Here is a 23,860-nt window from a genome sequence, read left to right as displayed (position 1 = left end):
TTCCATGTTGCTTTAGCCTGACATGGTGACAGATTGTCAACTGCTTCCAAGCAACATGGGTGAGGAGGGCAGGAACACAGGAATACTTTGAAATGGCTGCCACCCTCCCTCCACGTCCTCTACTTATTCAGTAACTGAACCTGGGCTAAGGGCCTTCTGGGTGTCAGGCTTGGTGCTAGTGCCTAGATTACAAAGGTGGGAGAAGAAATGAACTCTAACATAGAGACTCACAGTCTGCCAAGAACACAATTCACTGGCAAATACTTCAGCACAGGCACCTGCTAAGTGCCATGCAACCCTGGGAGGCCTGGGTAGCTAGGGAGGAGAGGATCTTAAGCTAAACCTTGATGGGTAAATAGAATTTCATCAAGGACATGTCTGGTTGAGGGAACAACTTGAGCTGTGCCATATAAACCTTACTTTCTAGAATTCTTTGTTCCATGAAGCAAACCTTTCCACTTAATTTCATATAGGCCTTAAAAAATTGTTCTGTGACTCTAGGATGGAGGGTCCAATGAATCCTCTCTTCTTACCTCCCTTTTATTGCTACCTAATTGTTTCTGGCATCATGTTACCCAGTAACACCATAAACCTTCTGGGAAGGGACTATATCACCATAGTATTCCTGATTTTCCTTATAGCTCCAAAAACTTGGGGTATGGGTTGGAAAACCTTTTATTTTCTAATCAATTGGTTAAAAGCTAGTGCCAAATTGCCACAGAGTAGGTAATGGGACTTAGAATGTACCAGAGAGAGTTTCTTCCTGCATACACACCAGGAACATCTGCTGTTGGAGAGAGAGAAAGAGGGGCATGTGTGAGTGAAAGAGATATGTTATGTGTATTGTGTGCATCCATATGTTCTGGAATATTCAGGTCTCTCAGGAGTCCTGCAACTTGCATGGCTGATTAAACCTTAAAAACAGACTTGGACCTCCAGAGGCCCTGGAAAGTAGATTTAATAATATGTTCATTCCTTTAGATGTAAGGCTATGCCATTTTAGTTCATCCAGGTATACCACCTATTGTCTTCCACGTAATCATAGCCCTTAAATACCTTCTGTCAAAGGGTTTTACCCATACCCAGAAGTCCATCCTGCCCCTAAACGTTGGGAAGAGGATGTGTGTGGAATCTGTGCTCCCTTCCTTTATCACACTTGGTCTGCCTGTACAACGAACTGTCAGTGACGATGTCTTTGAGACATCCCTTCCTTTGGCGGGAATTATCCCTGCAAAGGTAGTTGGTTCCTGCAGAATGATTTCCTGATTCCTTTCAAGACCACTGCCTAGGGGCCAAAACTTGCTAATTAGAGGGTTGGAAGAGTTCCTCTAATCTCTCTCCAATCTGGAATCTTCACTCTGAAACACTAGGAAGAGCTACCCCAAACTCATTGTGGGAATGAGTTTGTCCTTGAGAAAGAAGTTCATCTCCATAGTTCAAAGAAATGGAAGCCTAGGACACAAGCTTTATAGGATTAGGGTTCAGGTAAAATGGGTCAATTTACTCAGCTTCCTGCTTTACATCTGTATAAAGAAAATAATACCCCTGCTCCTCTCCCCCCACCCCCTACCCAATCTCCAAAGAAATGAGAAACTCTAAATCCATTCAGACTTCCAAAGGATATGGCAAATTAGGTATGAAAGATCTATTATAATCTCTTCCCTGTACAGGGACAGGTATGTAGTGGTAGAACTGAGAATAAAACAATTGAGTGTTTTCATTAAAAACTGATATGTGACTAGCCATGTACCTGCAAACTTATTTGACTGGTGGTGACTTGTTTTTATTTTGAAATCTAGAAAAATATGCAGCTAGTTTTGGGGTCACTCAAGGTTGACGGCACAAAATTTAAACTGAGGCCTTCAATACAGAAGAACAGGGAGGGAGTTCCTCAGTGGGAAGGCATTTTACAGAGTCAGGATATTATTATCCATTGATCATCGCAAAGAAGCAGACAAGAAAGCTGTGTTCTACCTTGGGCAAGTCATCAATTCTTGAGGAAGGCACTATACGTCTTTAAGTCTCCATGTTCTCAACTGTCTAATAGGCATGTTAATATTTTTCTAACACTTCACATGTGAAAATCAAACGATGTAACAGGTTCTCTGTCTTTGTCTCCTGGAATAGGCACCGTCTCTTCCATTGTTCAGCCACGAGGCTATTTTGTTTGGACTTTCCTCTGAGAGCATTTGTCTCAATTCCTTCTCGTATTGTAGTTGTTGATTTATCTTATTCCCTCCTGCTAGGGTGTAAGCTGCATTAAGCTACAGAGGTTTACTCCTCTCAGTATAATGCAAAGAGCATGGTACTTGGGCCAGGAAGACTTGGGAATATAGAATCGGAATGGGATTCTGTGCCGGAATCCACGCATTTAGTTTCATGAAGGACACCATTATGGGATATTCTCTCTGGCCCAAAGAGTTGTTTTGGGAATTAAACAGGAAGGCTTATGTGAACCATAAGTACATATTACAAGTACATACTAGGTGCTCAGTAAACAGCAGGCTTCTTTCCCCCAGTCCTTTGCACATAGCAGCAACTTAACATATGCTTCTAGACCAAATTAAATTTTGACAATGAGGAGGAAATCCAAGCTTTTTTGTTTCTTCTGGTTACGATGTTCAGTTCAGGAGAAAGATGGCCTTGTAATCAGAGTTCTGTTGAAATAAAAACCAAATTACTATTTCAAATGTTGATATGAAGCATTATTGAGGTTTATAGAAGAAATGATGCAAATTTTATTAAGTTATCGTTACCCTTGTCAGGGAAATTAGAGCATTTTTCTAATCAGTATCTTCGGCAATTACAAACAAGGAAATAACTCATACTGTTACATGGAACAGCTTATAAATTTTTACATACGTGTGAGAGGAATCACTTGAAATCCAAAGCTGCCAAGAGAAATAATTAGGAGCCACAGAACAGATCTCGGTATGTGACAGCAGCTTCTAAAACATCCCACAGGACAGAGGAGCGCAAGCTGGCCTGACCTATATCTTTAATATTACAGATCATTGCCCTTGGATTGAGGCTAAAGGGTAGGACCAAGTGCTTGCTTCATCATGTTTTAGGCAACATTGCCAAAGTTTATTTATGAATTTGCCACACAATGGCCTCTTGCCTTGATTATGAACCAACAGAGCTTTCTAAGTTGCAACTCAGCATGCAAAATTAAAAGCAAAAAAAAAAAAAGCCCAAACCCACCACAGAGCATAATGTCTTATATTCTGTCATGCTTGGCAAAAAGTATTATGTAAGACCCAACTAGAGAAATGGCTATGTTAACAGTAGAAATAACCTTTTGTTTAATTAGAAAATAGGAGCTATAAGGGACAATAAAAATGGTTACTGATGCCCTCCGTCACTGTTTAATAAATATGATCGTGCTAGAGATAATGGTAAATGTATTTATTTCTGCAATATCACAGCCTCGGTCATCGTTCATGTTGTCGAGAGTTATCCTGTGAGGAGATCACAGTAGTTTCAGAATTTGTTTCCTTTGATCCACCAAAAGAGAACAGCAGGCTGTTTACTTAAAATGTTCGTGGCCTTTCAGGCCAGAGTAAAGCGTCTGCGCATTTTAGCCCCTCTTATTGTGGGGGCGAAATCTCTCTGGCGTTGTCTGGTGCGTACTGAGAACCGGTGGGTTGTTTCGCTCTGGCTTACTTTCTTCCAGAGTGCCCTCCGGTCCTCGTGGAACACACTTCTCAGCGATGCCATTTCATGTTCAGTTCAGATTTCCAGGCACAAGCAAATATATGTAGTAGCCTTGCTGCGGGGGAAGAAATTGGGCAGAGTCTCCTACCTGAGGACATTGTTCCTGGGAAGAGGAAAATCTCGCTGTTCCTCCCTCTTGAGAAACCAGCATGTGGGAGGAAGAGCAGACTGAATTTCACAGCATCTGTTTCGCTGTCTTCCCTGGGGGGCGATGGGGAGAAAAGGCTGAAGGTGTTGGCCAGATTTCAGGGTCAGTTTCATTTTGTGTTGACTGTGAACACGCTAGTTGTGAGACTGGATGTGTATTTGGGGTCATCTGGCTGGATTTATTTCATTGCACATGGCAGTTCACACTTTTTGGGGGGAAGGGGTTGGTTTCTGTGTTCTCGTATTCGTTGAAGTATATGCTCTATTTCCTGCCTTTTAGGAAAAAAAAACGTATGTGGTTTGTGATGTTGGATGATTTATTTTTTATTACGGTGACTTTAGGATTTTTCACTCTTTGACGTTGGTGATTGTGAGATATTCCTCAGACCCTGAGCTGACATTAGGCTCTTCTCGGAGAGAGGAATCCACAGAAGTGAGATACGGCACAAATTTCTACAGAAGTGTTTTGTGCTATCACCTGTTTCTGCGAGTCCTAAAGAGCCCTTTCTAGAAGGCTTCCACATACTACCTTTATGAAAATATAGACAGTGCGTCAAAAGGAAAACACAACACAACAAAACCCCCTTTCTTCACACGATTCATTTTAAGCTTCAAAATCCCTGAAAATCCCCAGTCTCCTTTTGCAGTCTGGTTCCCACTCTCTAACTTTCCTCATCTCCCCCTGAAAGAAAGAAAAAAGCATTTCTTCCAGGGCCTGATAAGTTGTAGGCCGATGCTTAGCAACAGCAATCCTGTGCTTTAAGTAGCTGCAAGCCCCTCGCTGAACTCTTTGATGTGACTGTCAGGGCAGATTTATTTTGTTTTAGCACATTGTCTACTTGTCCAGATGTATCAGGAGATAAAAAGGAGTCATGTTTACACACTCCTCCCTTTTTTTTTTTTTTTTTTTTTGGAGATGTAATTAAATCCTGTTTTTGATGAGACTTGGGGAGCTCCAGATGAAGAAAACAGGAATTGGCTGGAGTAAAGGGAAAATGAAAACTCACTTAGCAGAACGAACACCTGACTGGGTCAGAAAATAAAATATAAGAACTGGTGGGCTTGGTTCTGTGAAGCTGGAGGTTTTGTTCTGAGTCTTTTGTGCTGCTTCTGTGGAAATCCAACCAAGAAGAGGACAGAGGGACCCCTGTAAGCACTCCCTTCCTTGGCACTTGGGAGGTTCAAGGCCACACTGAGGGCAAACCCCTTCATGTTGTAGTGGTCTCTTCCCAGGCACGTCGGGGAGGCCTGAACTCTCTTCCTTCCCCGGTGTCTCTCTCTCTGTCTCTCATTTACCGGGTAGTGCATCTATGATAGATAGTTGCCAATCTAGAGCTAATAAAATTGTTGAACTCCAGTGATCTTGAATAAACAAATCTTCATTGAGCTGGATGAGTTGAATTCCCTCAGAGCGGGATTGCCACTCTTTTTATTATTATTATTATTTTTTTTTTTTGGTGATCAGAATTTTTTTAATGTTCACATTTAGTAACACCATTCCGAGTTCTATTAATGACCTGCAGTGAGCAGTGACAAGCAGGGATCCAGCATTTAGTACTGCTGGGGACCTGCCAGGCAGCGGCTAACAGGCTCGCTTTAATCCGCAGCCCGGGAAGCGCTCACTCTATTTGCATCCTAAATAGGTTACACTACAGCGCCCCCTTCTGCCGGCTCAGCCGTGTGACAAGAGGGCCTCACTGCAGCTCAGTTTCCTCCCCTGATGACAGCCCTGAAGACCCTCTGTCGGCTTTCTCCAACCTTCCTGGCCCTTCCTTTCCATCCCTAGAGGAGCAGGACAGCGACAGAGGGTTGCTCACCTGCATTCTTGGGGGCTGTCATTTGGATTACACTTTTCATGACTCATTCATCAGGGGAAAGGGACAAAAATCATTAATTAAAGGACAGAGAAAGACGGCTTTATACCAAAAAATAGGAAAATAAAAGAGGAACAAAAGGAAAGCTGAGCACAGTGGGTGCTATCTCAGATCACTCGGGGCCGGGTTCCCCGTTTCCCGACCCCAAATCCCAGAGGGAGGTCACCGAGTGCATGTTGGAAACTGCAGGCTCATGTTTTGTGTTTTCCATCCGTAGCCCAGCCTGAAGTACAGGAAGGAGGTTTTCCTTTGTTTGTTCTCCTTTGGAATAAGCGTACCTTATCACTTGAAGTCCTCTCACACACAAGGAATCAACCGGGCTTGCTGGCCGTGCCTGCCACCTTTCCAGCATTTAGAAGCTCTGTTTGCAGTGGGCTGTGGGGGCTCCCATCGGAGGACAATGGAGAGAGTGACTTAGTCGGGGAAGACGTGGACTTACTGTAACCTGCAGCCCTTGGAGGCTGAGGAATGCTCTGTGTTCAATATTTTAAATCCATTTATTTTACCATTTAACAAGTATTTATTGAGAAGATGCTGTGAGCCAACAGGGAGGAGGGGGACACTGCCCTCAAGGAGCAAACTGTCTAGTAGGAGGAACATCTCTCAGGGGGAGGGTGGAGGAAGAAAGACTAGCCTGAGTTATTCTCTCAGGCGGGAGGGCACAGCACCCCCAGGGAGGGGACAAGGCCACGCTGGCTGTGGGTGGGGGTGGAGGGCCAAGAACAAGACAAGGGCCAAGGGCAGAGAGCCTTCCAGGCAAGGCCTGGGACGTTATGCTTATCCCAAGAGCAAGATGAAACACGAAGTGTTTTAAACAGTGGGGAGGCCTAATCAGAATTCTGTTTTTAATGGGATGGCCTAAGGACGCTCACTTCGGGTAGGACATCGTGGGGCTTTGCCAGGAACTGAGCCCTCCCTAAAGCAAATTTACTCAATTGACTGAAATCCACAATAATTCTCTGGTAAAGGAGGGGGTGGAGGAAGAAGGACTGATTTTAGAAAATATAGTGGAATTTGACTCATATTGGCCAAAGCAAAGGCACTGGTTCTCCAGCGAATCTTTTTAGAGTCCTTTTAGCTCGTGGCCCTTTGTAACCATGCAGAGTGAATGTCTTCATGGTGTGTCTTACCACGGGATGGTCAACTTTGCTGTCAGCTGCTTAGGAATGGGTGGTTGCAGGGTAGACCCAGGAGCTGGCGGGGCAGACACAGGTTTCTGTGGCTGTATCTGCCTTTCAGAACCCAGGAATCCTGCATGTGGAAAACAGGAAATAATGGTCTTGTAGAATGTATGGGACCTTTCTGTCTTATAATCAGTAGAAAATACAGTTGATATAATAGAATGGAGTCAGGAAAAATGTTGGGAAAGGGTTTAATGGATGGAAACTCATTTGGGAAATAACCCCAAAACATCTTTTTTTCTTTTTCCTTTTCTTTCTATCCCCTCTTTCTTTTACTTCTTAATGTTGGCATTCAGACTGTCCTAAACATTACATCTATCCCAGAATGGGATTGCCACGAGGGGTAGGTTCATGCATACTTTGTCAATGACTGAGTCCTGCTCTAGGCCACGTCGTGTTCGAAGAGTTGAAGACTAAGATTTCAGAGGCACAGGGTAGTGTTTCTTTAGGAAATACAGCTTTGAGTCGATTTTGCATTTTCCTTTGGTCACAGGGAGAATAAGGCTGCTAGAATGATTAGAAATATCGCACAGGACCTGAGACTTACTGGTTATGATACTTGGTTAGTCATTTTTCGTGGAGCCATGGAATCTCTCATGGAAATAGTTTTACACATATGTATATGTTTAGATAAATGAAACTTTTGGTGTCAACAATTATTGGTAGTATAAAACAAATAAAAAGTTCTTTTAAGAACAGTTTTGTGAATGATTATCAGATAATTTTGAAAAAATAAAGGAGAAAAGGGGTTTTGAAGATTATTTCTCAAATGACTTTTCATCTATTAAACTATATTTCACCATTTTTCTTGACTTCATTCTACTATATCAACTGTATTTTATAATAATAAAAGCATTAGTATTGTGAAAATTAATATTTAATAATGTAGAGTCCTTATTTAGAAAAGTAAAGCCCTTATCTGGAAAGGTTCACAAACTGAGGATTAGTGTTAACTTTATAAAGAAAGACTGTGTTTGGAACTTGAAGACTTTTCTAGCCTTTCCCTCTCCTCTTGCATGCTGCAGCCCTTTTAAAATCCCAAATGGCAGTGTCCAAGCTGCATGGTTCTTCTTTAGATTTTCTGTCCTGATAGAGACACTCAGATCATGTGGGCTCTGGCCCAGGAGGGGTTTAGCAGCCTAGCAGAGCATTTGTATGTGTCCCACTCTGGTCGCCATAGTGGGCCCTGTTGAGTTGCTAAGCAGAGAATCCTGCCTACTTTCTTGGGGTCTCTGGGGGAAAATAAAACTCAAGTGTAGCAGCCAGCCGTAAGTCTGCTAGGGTTCCAGTTTCACATCCCAGCTCACACATGACACAGATCCTCAGGGAATCACCTAATCTGCCCAGGACATACTGTCCTCATATACTAATATAGCAGTGAGCCTGGATTTGTGGTTGTATTAGGGCAAGCATCCTTGACATCTCTTTTAGAAATAGGCTTCAGAAATAAAAAGAGGACTGGGTGGTGGGGTCACAGGGAAATGCCTTTGGAAAATGAGCGACGTACATTAGAATTTATTTTCCCAGACATTTGAAGTTTATGTAGATCATGATAAAAATCTTCTGAGAATGTTGTTCCCAGAGGACTTATTTGTGCTAATCTTTCATACTGGTCACATGTTCTCTTGTGGTGGTATCTGTTCCACGTGTGGACAAAATGGGAATGACGTCTCATCCCAAAGACTGATGCCGGTGGTTGCTTGATGCATACTAGTTAGTAATTAAATATACTATATTGTTCTTCACTTACACAGGAAATACTGAACCAAGTTCAACTTTGCCCTGTTGACATGTATCTGTGTGGAGGGGTGGAGTGGGGTTGGGGTGTCGTCATCCCAAAGGTCTATTGTGATGTCTCGTTGTTCAGTTTTTAGTCTACGTTTTTGGTCTCGTTCTTCCACGTTGTGCTGTGACCCCAGCAGCTTCCCTTGCCCACCTTTCCTGTTGCTCCCTTTAGGGGCTCGTTGCTGTCTTTAATCTTCTGTGGGACACCTAAGCTTGCAAAAGATAATAATTGCATGATAAAGCTGTTTGGTGCCAACTGAGAGCCTGAGAAGTATAAAATATATGGTATCTGCCAGACCTTATGGGGCAGATTTTCTGAGGGTGGAGGCCTATTGTTGATGTTGACTCAGAATTGGGCTATTGAATAGCGGGTTCAGTTTGGCCCAGAGATGGTGATGAGATGTTTTGAATGTCTGGGATGCAGTGGGCGTGCCAAAAGACGTACATACCAGATTGTCTGCTTTTGAAGGGGAATTTGCTCTTTTGGCCTTTTTGGTGCCCATCACACTGTATTCTAGGGTAGATTTCCCTCTGGGGAATCACCATGCTGTCACCCTTAATCACCAATGGTGTGGCGGGGCCAGCTGGGCTCTCGGCCCTGCGAGTGGGCGTGTGATCCAGGCTCCATCGGCAGGTGCTTCGTTCTCCTGGGCACTGAGATTCTTTTGGGAATGGGCACGTAATCCAAACCATGCCATGCATTCCCAGGTTGTGTGGGAACTTTTAGGTAAGAGAAGCTTTTCCTATTGTCTTTGAAGATGGTAAGGTATAGATCTAGAGCCCCTGGGAGGTCACCATGTGAAGAAACTAGCTGAGATAGAAAGTCCTCATGAAGGTTTGGCCACCTGGCTCCAGCTATATATGAAACTACATACTTTGGACTCATTAAAGCCCCTCCCTCCCATTTGTTTTCTTAAAGCACTTTAAGTTGGACTTCATTACTTATAACCAAAAAGATAATCTTCTTTTCTTGAAGTGTTCAACAAGGGAGATTCTACAACCTACCCTGGAAATGAGGTCAGTGCTCCCCATTAGAGTCATTTAAGTCAAGAATTCTTGGGTATGACTTTAGTTCATTTTCTGATAGTCTCTCTGTACTGTAAATAACAAACTAACCCTACATTCCCCTACCCCCAGAAACTCTAAAAAATTTCTAAACCTGAGAACAAAAACCTGATTAACCTCTTTATACAAACACCTTCCTATGCTTGAATATCAATTGCCAGTAGTCCCTTCAATCTTCGAGTTAAATATTTTCCTTATTATGCAACTCTTAAATGATCTACCTGTAGATATGTACGGCAAGTGTCAACCTTGTTGAGCCATGAGAATTTGTTACGCAGTGATCTCACACATATATTTTGAAGGTTTTTCTGTGAGTCAGACCTGGCATCTGGTCCCGAAAGGCTAATTACTGGCAGGGAGGGGCCTGGAGCATATGTCACAGGGTAGCTGATCACTGGTCCCAGGAAAAGCCCTGCTGGTTTCACCTCCCAGGACCAGACAACTTTCATAGACAGAGACGGGGAACTGCAGTTCCTAAGGGACTGGAGAAGATTCCAGTAGAATTAGCCAATGGCAACATCGGTCTTTCTCTGTGAAGTCACCTCTGCTCCACATCAGAGACAGTGGAGCTGCTGCTTCTTCACCTCCCTTTCTGGGCCTGGATGTCGCCTCCTTCCTCCCTGCCCAGGGATGGAACTGGCCACCGCAAGCACCCATGCTACCCACATTCTCTGCTCCTCACACCCTCTCCCACAGCTCCGTCCGAATCTGCAAGTGACTGCTCCAATTAAGACGTAGGATGAGAAGAAATATAATTTCTAAGTCACTTGGCCTGGTGACATATATGTTGGGAGTTAGGGAAGTAAGTGTGCAGCTTCTCTGCCCATCCCAGGCACTGCAGGCAAACAAATCAATTCAGCCTTCAGAGGGGCATCCATTGCCTTGTGATTATGTTTGTGTAAAGTCTTGGAGTCTTTGATCAAAGAATGGCATTTCAGGCCAGGCCCTAATCCTCACTGCCTTAAGATGTTTAAATGGGTTAAAAAAAAAAAAAAAGTTGATAACAGCTGGGATTTAAATTTGCCTTCGCCCAGCTTTTGTTTTGAAAGGGCTTCTATTATCCATGGCTTCCCTTTTTGAGGCAAAGATGGATCGTTGGGTAAACCAAAAAGGGAAAGAGGATATGGGAGGAAATGGGCGGGGACTCTGAATTAATCTTCTGAGGAAGAATGTTTGATCAGCGGGGAGGAGGGGGCGAAACCCTCTGATGCTGACAGCAGGCACCTTTCTGACCAGGGTGTGATTGGCACCTTTGAAGCTTCAGTCGGGAGCCAGTGTCCAGTGGGTCAGAGCTTCCTCTGTCTGTGGGTGGTGGTGTTAATAATGTGGCAACTGGAAGGATTAATTGCGGACAAGCAGCAGGATTACGAGGAGGAGGGCTCCTTGGCTCTAAAAGGAATAGTTCGAGAAAAGCCTCTGATCTGTCAGCCTTAGAGGAAATTAGTGGGAGCAGACTCGAGCAGGCTTAAAAAAAAAAAAAAAAAAAAAAAGGCATTTAGGATATTAAAGTGAAATGTGAAGAGGATATTAAAATAGGGCAAAAGGGCAAGGAGCGCTTGTCTCGAAAGGCGAGGTGCCCCCTCTTCCTACTAGCAATTTCCAGCATCTGTCCAGATTTCACAGACACCTTTTCATGGTCCAACAGAGTGATTTTACTTGCATTACAACAAGTTAGAGAAGGCTTAGACTGGATTCCTGGTGGCACCCAAGTTCCAAAGCAAAGCTTGTTTACTCTCTACCACCTGGGGGTTTCAGAATCTCCCAAAGCTAAGGCTCCTGGTATAATTTTAAAACAAGTCAGAGCATTACTGACACCCTATCTGCATTAGCTATCTATTGTATATTTTACTTCTTACCCTTCTGGTTCAAGTCGGGATGCTGCCAATAAATCCTGTGTTACCATTAAAGAGGCCATTCATCACGCTTCCTAATGCGATTAATCAAGATACACCACAGTACCCTTAAAATGAGATCATTTTGATAAATCATGTATGACATGAAAAGACTTTATTCCTTTTAAGTGCAATTTAGACTGTAATTTTTTTCCTCATTTATGATTCATGGGAGAAACATGGATAAAATTCCCTTGCACAGTTATACCTTATCTACAGCAATAACTCAAAACTGCTTTTAGATGAAAATTCAGGGTCTTATTCACCAAAGCTGAATGCCAGCTCATTATTTTCTGGCGTTCAGTAGTCCAAAAATAATGTCTGCACATTAAGCGGCATTCTCAAAAAGTTGGAATTGGCCAGGCACCAGGCACATCAATTACACTCCATCATCCTTAATAAGGAAGAAATATCAGATGTCCTCTTGGAGTTTATTTTGAATCAGTAATGCTCAGCCTTCACCTTCCCAATTTAGAATGATTGGGAAACAAAAATGGTAGTAACAAAAAAGTATGGGAATTTCAGCTGCTTTGCATGGCTCTTTTTTCCTGTTGCGTAAGTCTCAAAAGAGGTATTTTTTTTCCCTCCCATATGGTTCGTGCTTTCTTTTCCATCCCCTTTTTCTCATTTCACAAATGAAACTACCATTTTGTTAGGTCTGAGTTTTGTTTCTAGGCTGCTCTATCTGCGATGTGGGCTTTCTCCTCGCAGCTGTCACAATAATTTGGGAAATGATATTCATAACCTCCAATAGAAAAATAATTTAAAAATGTGCCTTCTGGTGAGATCCATCAGGTTTAAGGTCACATTTTTGGTTAAAAGGGAGACACTGATGCTATTCATTAAACTGAAAAATGGCTCATTTGCCACTGATATTGAAATAAACTCTGGATGAATGTTAAGTCATGCTGGCATACACTTAAATAGAAAGCGAAAGGAAAACACAGACATATTTAATTTGGACATGTAAAGTCAAAAGTTTTTAGGTCTTTCTTGAGACAGAGAATCAGGAAGATTGGCTGAAACAAATGTGAACAATTAGAAGTTCATTTGCTTCTTTCAAAGAACGAGAACATTTAAAGAAAGATACAGTGTCTAAGAATCATAGACCAGCTTGCGTTTTTTCAACTGCTGCCTCCTATGAGTAAAGACTTGATCAACATATAATTTATTTCTGTGCTGTTCTTAAGGATTCATTGTGGGAAGTGGATCAAAACCTAGTATTTGAGTTTGGTTTAAGTAAACCAAGAATATACACATCCTATCCATGTCCCCGTAACATAACAAATGCAACACAGCCCAAGTTTATTTGGGTTATCATATTTATGGTGATGTTCTCTGTTCCTTAATCAGATAGGAATTAACATCAAAGGCTCCTTGCACATTATTCACATTTAAATGAAATTTCTCATGCTTTTTATTCTATAAAGGGTGAATTAAGAATATAAGGCCATTAAGGCTGCACTTGCCTTGTTTAGGTTTTCATTTCACATTTATGACTTTCTATTTTTGCTAAAAATCTGTAATTTTGAAAAATATGCATGTATCTCATTAAAAAAGTTTCCTAGCTGTAGCAACACTCAGCAAATCTCCAAAGAATTTAAGTTTAGAACATAAATATTTTAAGGCCCCATAAAATTGGCAGTGAATATTTTCCCCCTTTAATACCATGTTCATTTCATTCCAATTTACTACCATGATTATATTTTCCAAAGCGGCTTTCAATACAATACACAATTATTTCATACGAGGTTAGGTAGGTTGCCTCATTAAACCTGCAAAGATCAAGCCTTTTGTGATCCCAGCAAATCCTCTTGAATTCATTCCTAATTAAAATGGCCCTCCTAAATTGTCTCAAATTTATTAATACACATAATAAGCTAAGCAAAAGAGCCACCATTGGAAAGTTAGCTGGGCAAGATGACCAGGACCCCAAAGCTCAAGCAGAGCTAACTGTGGTGCGTATACAGTGGTGCCCTGCCACCTGTTGGCTCTGCTCACGCATAACAGGGCACTGATGGCCATCTCAGTGGTGCAGTAACCCTTTCTGACCCCTGTCCCAGTTCATCACCCCCAAGAGAAAAGAAGGGACCTTTGAGAACTCCAGGCGTCCTGGTTTCCCCCATCATTCATTTCCTTGGCCACATGTTTCTTCTGCTAATCCTAAAAATTTATGGCTGAGCACATTAAGGGCAGTGCAAGTCCTTCCCTTTTTCTGGATTATTTCAGAGTTTCCTGTCATAAGGAAATCCAAGAAGACGTGTCCTCAGCGGATTGTGTGTGACAGTGTCTGCTTATATCTCAGGAATCTGAGGCATGATGGATAAACTGTCAGTTTTGAAGGATAATGTTTTCTCCATATTTCCATTATGAACCACGCTGTCATCTCCTAATAAATTTCTTGCATTGGTATCAATTTATTTTTACAAGCAGAGGGGCTGATGTATTTGGGAAAGGCACTGACAGCCGATCTGGCCTAGCTTGACAGAGCTGGCTGCACCTCATTTTGGAAAACTACTTTGGTTCCAAGGACAGAACTTGACCTGCAGCCCTCGAGAATAAAAAACTCTGTGAAAGGAAAAGAGACATATGAAGCAAGTTCCTCCTTTTAAGCCAAAGTAAATCAAGCCTCTAGGACTACCATGACATAATATTATTTCCAAGACAGTCCTACAAACCCAGATGAGAAATGCCATATGTGGCCACTTACTAGAGATGGTTAGACCATCATAGTAACGCAGTGAATCTGTGGATGAATTCAGATTATAACGGGGCTAGAATCTCACTACTTCTGCTCTCGGAAGGATCTCAGAAGTACTTTTCTGCCGGACGAGTGAGGAGCAAAGTTCATTTATGTAATGAACAGTTAATTACAAAGTACAGGTTTGTCCCTGTCATGGCTACTGTGAGGGGTAGGAAAAGCCATACAACATTAGTCCTACCTCTCAAGAAACTTAAAATCTAGTTGAAGAGATGAGATGGTAAAAAAGTTAGAATGAAATAAAAATAAATCGCAGCTATTTTTTTTTTCAATGAGCAATAGCTAAGATGGTCGTCTCTTATCTCATTTAATCTATACCTCTATTGGGAAGAGAGCAGTACAGCAGTGGCCACTAGAGGCAAATTGCTTGGACTTGTGCCCCAGCTCTGCCACGCACTAGTAACCTAAGAAGCTAAGTGAGAGAGCTTGGTCAAGCTACCTAGTTTCTCTGGTCCTTGTCTTCATCTATAAACCAGAACTACGAGTTGTAACTCCTTTATGAAACCGTTGTGAAGATTGAATAAATTAATACATGGCAAATGTTTACCAGTAGACCCAGACACAAAGTAAGCACCAGTAAGTGTTAGCTATTTTTAACTATTCATCGTGATCATGAGCATGGCTATTGTTACCATTGCCATTTTACAGTCAAGGAAAGTGTGACTTAAAGAGTTTTAGTAAATAGCCCAGGGTCATACAACCAGACAGAGCCTGGTTCTAAATCTTGGTCAATAAGGCATCAGAGCAGACAAAAGGGAGAAGTAGGTAACATACAAATTGTGGATAAGTCAGGACAGAATCTTTGAAGCTTAATTAGTCATTTTGTTTGTTTGTTTTTAAGACATGGTCTTGCTCTGTCACCCAGGCTGGAGTACAGTGGTGCGACCATAGCTCACTGCAGCCTCAAACTCCTGGGCTCAAGCGATCCTCCCACCTCAGCCTCCTGAGTAGCTGGGACTACAGGTGTGCACCACCACACTTGCCTAATTTTTCTCATTTTTTATAGTGATGGAGTCTCCCTACGTTGCCCAGGATGGTCTTGAACTCCTGGCCTCAAGCAATCCTCCCACCTTGGCCTCCCAAAGCCCTGGGATTACAGGCATGAGCCATTGTGCCTAGCCAAATTAGTCTTTTCCTTACTGTTCTTTCCATTTGTAGACCATAGAATAGACCTTTTCTCCATAGCTCCAAACATACTTTAGATGCTATTTGATGATGGTTAAATGTAGTGGTGTGCTGGTAAATGTTTAACAACCAAGTCTCCAGGAAAAAAAAAAGTGTGTGCATACACACACACACACACACACACACGCACACATATATTTTTTATATATATACTTATTGTACTTATATGAAGGATGTCTAAAACACAATTTACAAGTAAAAATTAAATATGCAATACTCTTTATTATAAATTCCACGCAACCACTTGATTCTCACAGATACTTTCAATGATTTTGGCCAAACTCTGGTATCTTATATCTGTATCTGTGTCTATAATTGAGAAACAAGTTCAGTTCCAACAGGAGTGCTCGTTGATATTTCCCTTTACTTTAATGGTACTTCACTCGTTTGTCCATTACTTGAGCAACTGCTTTACTGAATTGGATAATAGTTCTTGAATATTGGAAGAACATTTCCTTAAGTTTTTGTAATCACAATGTAATAGCTACAGATACAACATCCTTTTAAGTTCTGAGTTATTAATATTTTCTCCATCCCTTTAAGTTTAGCAAATCAACAAACCAACAAATCAAGCTCTAATTTGTAGCATTTGCCAATTTCTACTGCAAATGCTCCCACCGTGGCCTATGTCAGGCTACCAAAGTGACGTCACTGAATTGTGGGAAAGAGATAGTATATCATTATAGAGTATTTCTACCATACAGGTTCAATAGATGTAAATAATTTTACCAAATAATAGTAAAATTTTGTAAAATATTTAGGAAGTGATGAGTTTTGATACATATATTACCTTTGCTTTTAAGATAGTGTTAGGCGTGAAATAGATTTAGATCGAGATTTTCTTTGAGCTGAGTGAAATGAAGAAAACCTGTGTTATATGTTTTTGAGGAAAACATTCACACATATACTTATGTAGGTGTGTTTATCTTTCTCTTCCAGTGTGTTTTATAAATCCTTGATTATATAACCTGTACATATCTGTATGTGGGAGTCATGGAGAGGTCTGGTGGTAGGCTTAGAGGTTTGGTATACCTTGTTTTCTGTCATTGTGCTTTTTCCTTTTATAAGACCAATTTCTTAACAATTCTTTGGTATTCATTCTCCTATCTGGTGGTTGTGTATTGAAATATGGCCTTTGTTTTCTAATAAGAAAATAATCACCTTTGTTTTCTGTAAAAATGCTTTCTAAATATAAAGGTATGAATATTGGTACCATTTGTTGCTAACTACAACAACCTCTTATAAATGTAAAAATAGTTGAATAAATGATGTAGATCTTTAAACAAAAAAAAGATAATTTATTCAATTGTAAGTATATATGATTTAATTTTAAATAATACCTGGGTTTAACAACTGACTCACAAAATTCCTGAAAATTTAATCATTGGTTCTTGTGAGCTGGTACAGGTTAAATCTAACACACTACTGGTTATATGAACACAAAAGCCCAAAGAGATCTGAAGCACTCAAATGTCTACATGGCACAGCTAATTATTTTATTTATTGTTAAATAAGCTGACAATTTTATTAATATATAGCAGACCACAAAACATGCTTCATATTAACATGAATTGAATCATATCTTCCTAGAAATATATTACCTGCCTTCGTATGTGTGCTAAATAAACCTTGTAGGATTGTCTTTGCCAGGCATCTTTGACTATCAAGTTCATTGTACAGTGATTGGGAATCTGGCTATTGAATTGTGCTGTGCTGTTTGAAATTCTCAATGCTCAACATACTATCTGGGTACTCTTGGACAAGTTATATAATTACTCTGTAAATCTCAATTGTCTTATCTATAAAATGGTAATAATAATGGCACTTGCATCATGAGGTTGTTGAGAGGGTTAAATGAAACAATGTGTGTAAAATGCCTGCATATATTAGTGCCTAAGAAATGTAATATATACACACATACTACTTGAAGGTTATAAGTTATCACAGTCTGATTATATTCTAAGTTTGAACATATGACATGAACTATATCCTCAACAAGAATTAATTGCCAGCAAAATATTAACTTGTGTTCTGTCATACTTCTTTAGATAAAGATAATTATTGATTTATAGATAAGAGGTTCTACCCATGCTGTTCATGAATTTCTTCTTACTCGATAATCCTTTTGCAATGCTTTGAGAAGGTGCTTTGGGAAGTGCTGATAGGCATTCACGGTCAATTTAAAACTTGGCCCTTAAAATCTTGAGGTCTACAGTTCCTTAAAAGGGACAAGTGCCCAACTGGTAATGATGCAAGGAAGAATAGAGTAACGGTCGGGAGAGGAGTATCATAAAAACGTGAGGGTACCAGTGCAAAGAGGGTGTGTAGCTGGGGAAACAATTTGGCCTTTCAGGGTCAGGTTTACTTGGTTTCTAATCACACTCTGGGCTTTAAAACTGTGAAGGCTTAGATATGTTATTTGTCTTTTCTAGGTCTCAGTTTTCTCATTTTTTGAATGACAGGAATAATATGACATATCTCATGCACTGGAAAACCATTAGCACTTAGTATACATTCCAGAAATACTAGCTCCTGTCTCAGGCTTTGCCTACTTACTTTGCTACCTCCTTCTTTTTCCTCCTCAGCTCCTATTCTTCTTCCCTCCTCTTCCACCTCTCCTCATCCTCTGGTGGGAGAGATTAGAAAGGCACTTGGTGGAGTAAGTGTTATTCCAAAGCATCCCTTGTATATAAGTGGAGTTTTAATTTTAAATATTTTAAATTATAAGAAGTAATGACATATTAAATAAAGTTAAAAAATCAAGCCACCCCTAATCTTTTGATCTTTGCTTATTAGTGTTCACCTATTACAAATTTTATATGGTTAAAATCACAGCATAAGAACTATTTTAATATTTACTGTGCTCACTTAATATTATATAATTAACATCCTTGCATATTTCTCCCTTCTTTTTATTTATAGTTTTATTTGGTTACCATAAGAAATTATGATAATGTTTATAATGTCAAATAGTTAGATGGTTTTATTTTTTCTCCTGTTATATAAGTGTCTGCTAAAAGTATTTTGGAAGCCACTGCTCTAGATGATTTGTAAGGCCTTTTGTAACACTTACATCTGATTAGTTATGTAATAGCCCACAAATGTCCAAGCCATAGCACTTCCTTCCTTTTTTTTCTTTTCCTGGTTTCTTCCTTCCATCTCTCCTTTTCTCCCCCCTCCTTCCTTTTCATCAATTTTTATGAACTATCACTCTGGCCCAGATGCCATTTTAGGCACTGGCAGAACTAGGTCCCCTGTAGATCAGACACAGACAAATGGAAAGCACCAGGCTGTGGCCTTCAGAGAGTTTTCTCATTGCAGAGAGGCCTTTGGCACAATCCTCCCTCCCAACTCACCTCTTCTCTGACCTAAGTTACCCTTCACTGCCTCACTCAGCCTCTGCCCAGACTCTGACCTCTGCTCCACTGGGATCTTTTTGGTTTCTAGTTTATGGACCTGCACTCCTCCCTACCTTACCTTTTTGGGTATTTTCTTTTTTTTTTTTTAATCCTTCAAATTCCTTGGCTTCTGGCTCTGGACAAGATATGGCTGTTCTTGCTCCCAAACCTGTTTATCATTCCCAACTTAATCCGTCTGCCATTGCACTTTTTTTTTTTTTTTTTTTTTTTTTGAGACAGAGTCTCACTCTATTGCCCGGGCTAGAGTGAGTGCCGTGGCATGAGCTTCGCTCAGAGCAACCTCAAACTCCTGGGTTCAAGCAATCCTTCTCCCTCAGCCTCCTGAGTAGCTGGGACCACAGGCATGTGCCACCATGCCTGGCTAATTTTTTCTATATATTTTTAGCTGTCCAAATCATTTCTTTCTATTTTTAGTAGAGACGGCATCTCACTCTTGCTCAGGCTGGCCATTGCACTTTCTGTCTTGCTTTACGCTGAAAGACATGGTACCTTCGCCTGTGAGCAGGGCGGGAAGCCTCAGCCTTTAAGCTGGTTTTTCAGTTTCTCTGACTTAGTCCTTCAGAGGATGGCAAGTCTGTCTGTTCTGATTCTGGCAGCTTGTCCCATACCTTTATGTTGAATTACAACCATGGGGTATAGTTTTATCTTTGATTTTAAAATGTGTTATTCATTCAATCATCATGCATTGATTTCCTCCTATATTTCTGGCAGTATGTTGTATACAAGGGTTAATAGTATAGTAAATCTCAGAAAGTTAATACAGTTAATCTCAGAAACTGTTAGTGTGATTGAGAAACAAGTAAGGACATAATTACTGTTACAAGTGTTCAATTGTCCTAATAGAGGTAAGGGACAACGTTCTGTGATAATACAGAGTATGGGAGTGTAAGGGTCATGCTATGAGTTGGTGACCCTTCATAGCCAGGACTAATCATGGTATTTTTTTTTTTTTTTTTAATGAGCAAGGAATGCAACCAAAGTCCTCATTTTATTTTTCTTGGTATTCTCAGCACAGGGCCTGGCAATATAGTAGGTGGTTATTAAATACATGATAACTAAATGAGTGATGCTTTTTTTTTTATGAGAGAAAATAAATGTTTTTGGAAGAGTCAGCTTTATACTATGGTTTCAGGGAATGAATTGTGATGAAAAGTGAAGATTGCTTTTACTTGAAAGAGGCTGACAAATTTCCCAGATCTGGGATCACTTTATGCGGCGTATGATTTAAGGGTGAGTGAGCATGCCAAAGCGCTCCACTTGAGCTGAGTGATGGGGAATGAGTTGTAGAGCTGTGGTCTTAGATGGTATTTTGTGAAAAATAGTGGGAGATTTATGGCTATTAAACAACTTTGTAGCTGCCCCCTTCTTGTTTCAAAGTCTGCCAAATCTCTCCTCCTGTGGTCTGTATCATGTTCCTCCACTGCATTCATGACATTCAGAAATATCCACTGGACTGCAGTTTTTCACTGAATGTGCCCATTGGAAGGGGGCTTGAATTTTACACATTTATCTGAACACATTCATTTTCTGTAATCTCTGAGTGAAATTTTCACGTTGTAAGTCTCTTGTAGAGTGCACTGTCCTTTTGTTGAATCCTTTCCAACAAGGTTGCCAAAGTTCTACCTTCTTTCCTGCATTATGGAAATTGCAGAGTATAGTATATTAGTGACTATTACCTTTACTGATGTGAGTTTAAAAAAATATTAGCAACTCTCCAATTGTGAGCAGGAGAGGAATCAAGAAACCTTCAGTGTGTACATTGATATATCTTCAGCTGAAGGACTTCCAAGGCTGGAATGAGTATTTCAGTCCTTGTATTTACCATGATCAGCTTTTTTCCATTCTATAGGTCACACTCAGTAGCTTTAGAAGAAACCGAAATGGGATATTTCATCCCAAAGACCCAATCAAAGATGGCATTAATCCATGTTATACAAGTACTAGAGAATTGTTAGAGGAAATTTTCTCTCATTATGGGTTTATATCAGTATAGGACTGCATGGATTAGAGAAGAAACAGGAGTTTTTGTTTTTCAATTTTCATGCTTAATCTTGAGAAATTTCAAAAATGTAGAAAAGTAAAAAAAATGAATATATGAAGTTACCCATCTAGAATCTGTAGTTTCTGATATTTCGACATATTTGTTTCAAGTCGTCTTTAAATGAAAGAACCATCATATATAAAGTTGAAGCTCTGTCTCCTCATACTCCATTAGTTCCCATCCTATCACCCTGCCCCTTGGCAGAGACAACCATTTTCATGAATTTAATGTATATTTGAAAATAATTTTTAGATGTTTTCATACACACATAGGATCAAAGAAGTACATATTTGCATAAATAATATTATACTACATTTATCATTTTGCAACTTGCATTTTCATGCCATATTAAATTTTCAGACCTATTCGAATTGAGATATATAAATCAGGTTTATTGCTCTTAAATACTAAATATTATTCTGTCATGAATATACAACATTTTATTTATCCATTTTTTTCATTGACAGACATTTGAGTTATTTCTAATTTCTTCTGTTATAAATAATGCTGCAATAAACATTGTTTTATGTTTCAACTTTCAAACTTGTGTGAAATTTTCCATAGTGTGTATATTTTAAATGAAATTGCTGTACCAATTTTCAATTTTCTTACATATTGCTAAATTACTCTTGGAAGTAGTTGAACCAATGTACATTCCCACTAGCAAAGGATGAGAGAATAATAGTTTCATTTCCCTTCGTTCTCACTAGTACTTGTTATCCTGTGACTTAAAAGTTTGCCAATACGATGAGTGCAAAAATCGTATCTTGTTCTAATTTTCATCATCCTCAGTACTGGTAAATTGGAGCAACTTTTCTTATGTTATGGACCATTCAGGTTTTTTCTTCTTTGAATTTCCTGACGTTTTCTCTGTCCATTTTTTTCTATGATATTTTTTATTGATTTGGGGACATTATGTATTCATGACACTAATGTTTTATTGTAGATGTTGCAAATATTTTCTAACAGGATAATTTAAAAAGTAAAATGTGAAAATATAATTCAGGCAGTTAGAAAATTGGGGGAGGATTCAAAGGTTGAGTCTTTATGGTCCTGAAGATTCAGATTTACTCAAATTTCCTTATTCCAGTTTGAGGCATCTCTTCTCAATCTGGGTAAAAGAAACCATTATTTAAACTTTTCTACTTATGTTTCTATTATTTTGTACTTAGTAAACTGTATTGCTTCAGTTTAAAGATGAGTTCTTTATTCTTTGGCAGATTTTAAATATTTTCTTGTCCACTTCTTTCATATGATAATTTTGCTTTTCTGAATCATGCTTCTAAGCATAAGATTTAGAGAACTAGTGTGAACAACCCTATTGGAAATATCACATGGGCTTCATTTTGATAAATGCCAAGTCAAAGAGCTGGTAGTTGGAGTCCTGATTTGTAGTAATTTTTTTAAACATGCAACCAGGGAAGTCCCACCAAAAGGCATGGTCTGCAAAATTGTTCTTTTCCCAGATTCTTTTCCATGACTTGAGTTTATCAACGGACACTGATCAGAAAAATAATTTAGTGCTGGGCATAGAATGATGACTGCAAAACAACTGAAGCCATACCATTTTTGCTCTGTCTATAACTGAAAATAAAACCAAATAGCTTTTTTACTCTTGGTTAGAACTCTAATGTTTTGCACAGTCAGAGGTATTTGCTAAAAGGTAGCATTTATTCTAGTAATTTTAGAAAAAGCTGTCATCAAATTGTCAACAGCCCAAATCGAGATGAAAAGTTCTCAGAAATATCATAATACAGCCACCTAAAACTCATATCATGTTTTAGGGTTTTTTTTTTTTTTTAGTGATCAGGTGGAGCAGAAACATTGACAGAGAGAAAGGCTATGGCTTCTCATGGAGGAAGTATGGTAGATCTGTGGAAGGACAGTCCTCATTCCCCTGCCCAGTATGTCCTGCATCAAGCGTTGAATAGATGCCATATGGAGGACACTGTCATTGTATTTCTTTCATTATGTAGAGATTACAGGAGACCTTGAATACCAAATTGAGAGACACGTGACTATGGTATTTTATTTTTAATCTAATTTCTGACTCTTTCACATTCTTGCAATGTCCTAAATGTTTAATGACATAGTATCTAGCAAAAGTCTTATCTACTTTTTAAAATGTTTTTCTTGGTGACTGGGCTTTTATCTTTTTGGACCCAATAGCTTTGGATCAAGTTTTAAACACTATATGTTTGCCTTGGAGCTGGAGTGAAGAAATGCTACCTGAAATCTGTTCCTACCTAGGGACAGAGCTTCTGATTTTACTCCATTCAGAACTCTTTCTGTAAGTCTCCACTGAAAGCCGCTTAGTCAAACATCTCAAATGTCAGAAACGAAGTTTAAAGGGTTTTTCTAGCAAGGAGGTCTAATCTCCTACTTAGTTTTGATTCCTATAATATAGGTAATCTCTTTGGAGAAAAGGCCTGCTTCTAGGAGGGCAAATATATCCCATAGAATGTATTTCCTATTCCGGAAAGAAAAATGTAGCATTAATGAAATTTACTTTTTCATGAGGCTTGGAAAGGTTGTAAGCTTAGGATTTTGATCCTAGCAGATGTTCTTTTTTGGATATTAAAAAAAAAGTTGCATTTGATTTAGAAATCTCAGTTAGGAGTTGCAGTGGCCATGTTTATTTGTCATAAGCAACCACAATCTGAATCTGACATACTGGTCATCAGTTCTGAGTGACAGCCGACCTCGCAAGTACTTTCTTCCTGCTTTAGTTCACAAGGATGTACAGTTGTAGAGTTCTGGGTGGGGTGGTGGTGGGAGAGAGTGAGTTAGCAG

General features: G+C 39.8%; 1 protein-coding gene across 2 annotated transcripts in view; it reads left to right on the top strand.

Annotated features, from left to right (window-relative positions):
• LRMDA (leucine rich melanocyte differentiation associated) overlaps positions 1–23,860 on the top strand; it is a 1,038,561-nt gene that overhangs the window by 817,852 nt on the left and 196,849 nt on the right. The gene's annotated exons all lie outside the window — the stretch shown is intronic.

The sequence above is a fragment of the Lemur catta genome, chromosome 14, assembly GCF_020740605.2.
Source record: "Lemur catta isolate mLemCat1 chromosome 14, mLemCat1.pri, whole genome shotgun sequence".
NCBI classification, from domain to species: Eukaryota; Metazoa; Chordata; class Mammalia; order Primates; family Lemuridae; genus Lemur; species Lemur catta.
This window is presented reverse-complemented; position numbering and strand designations above follow the sequence as displayed.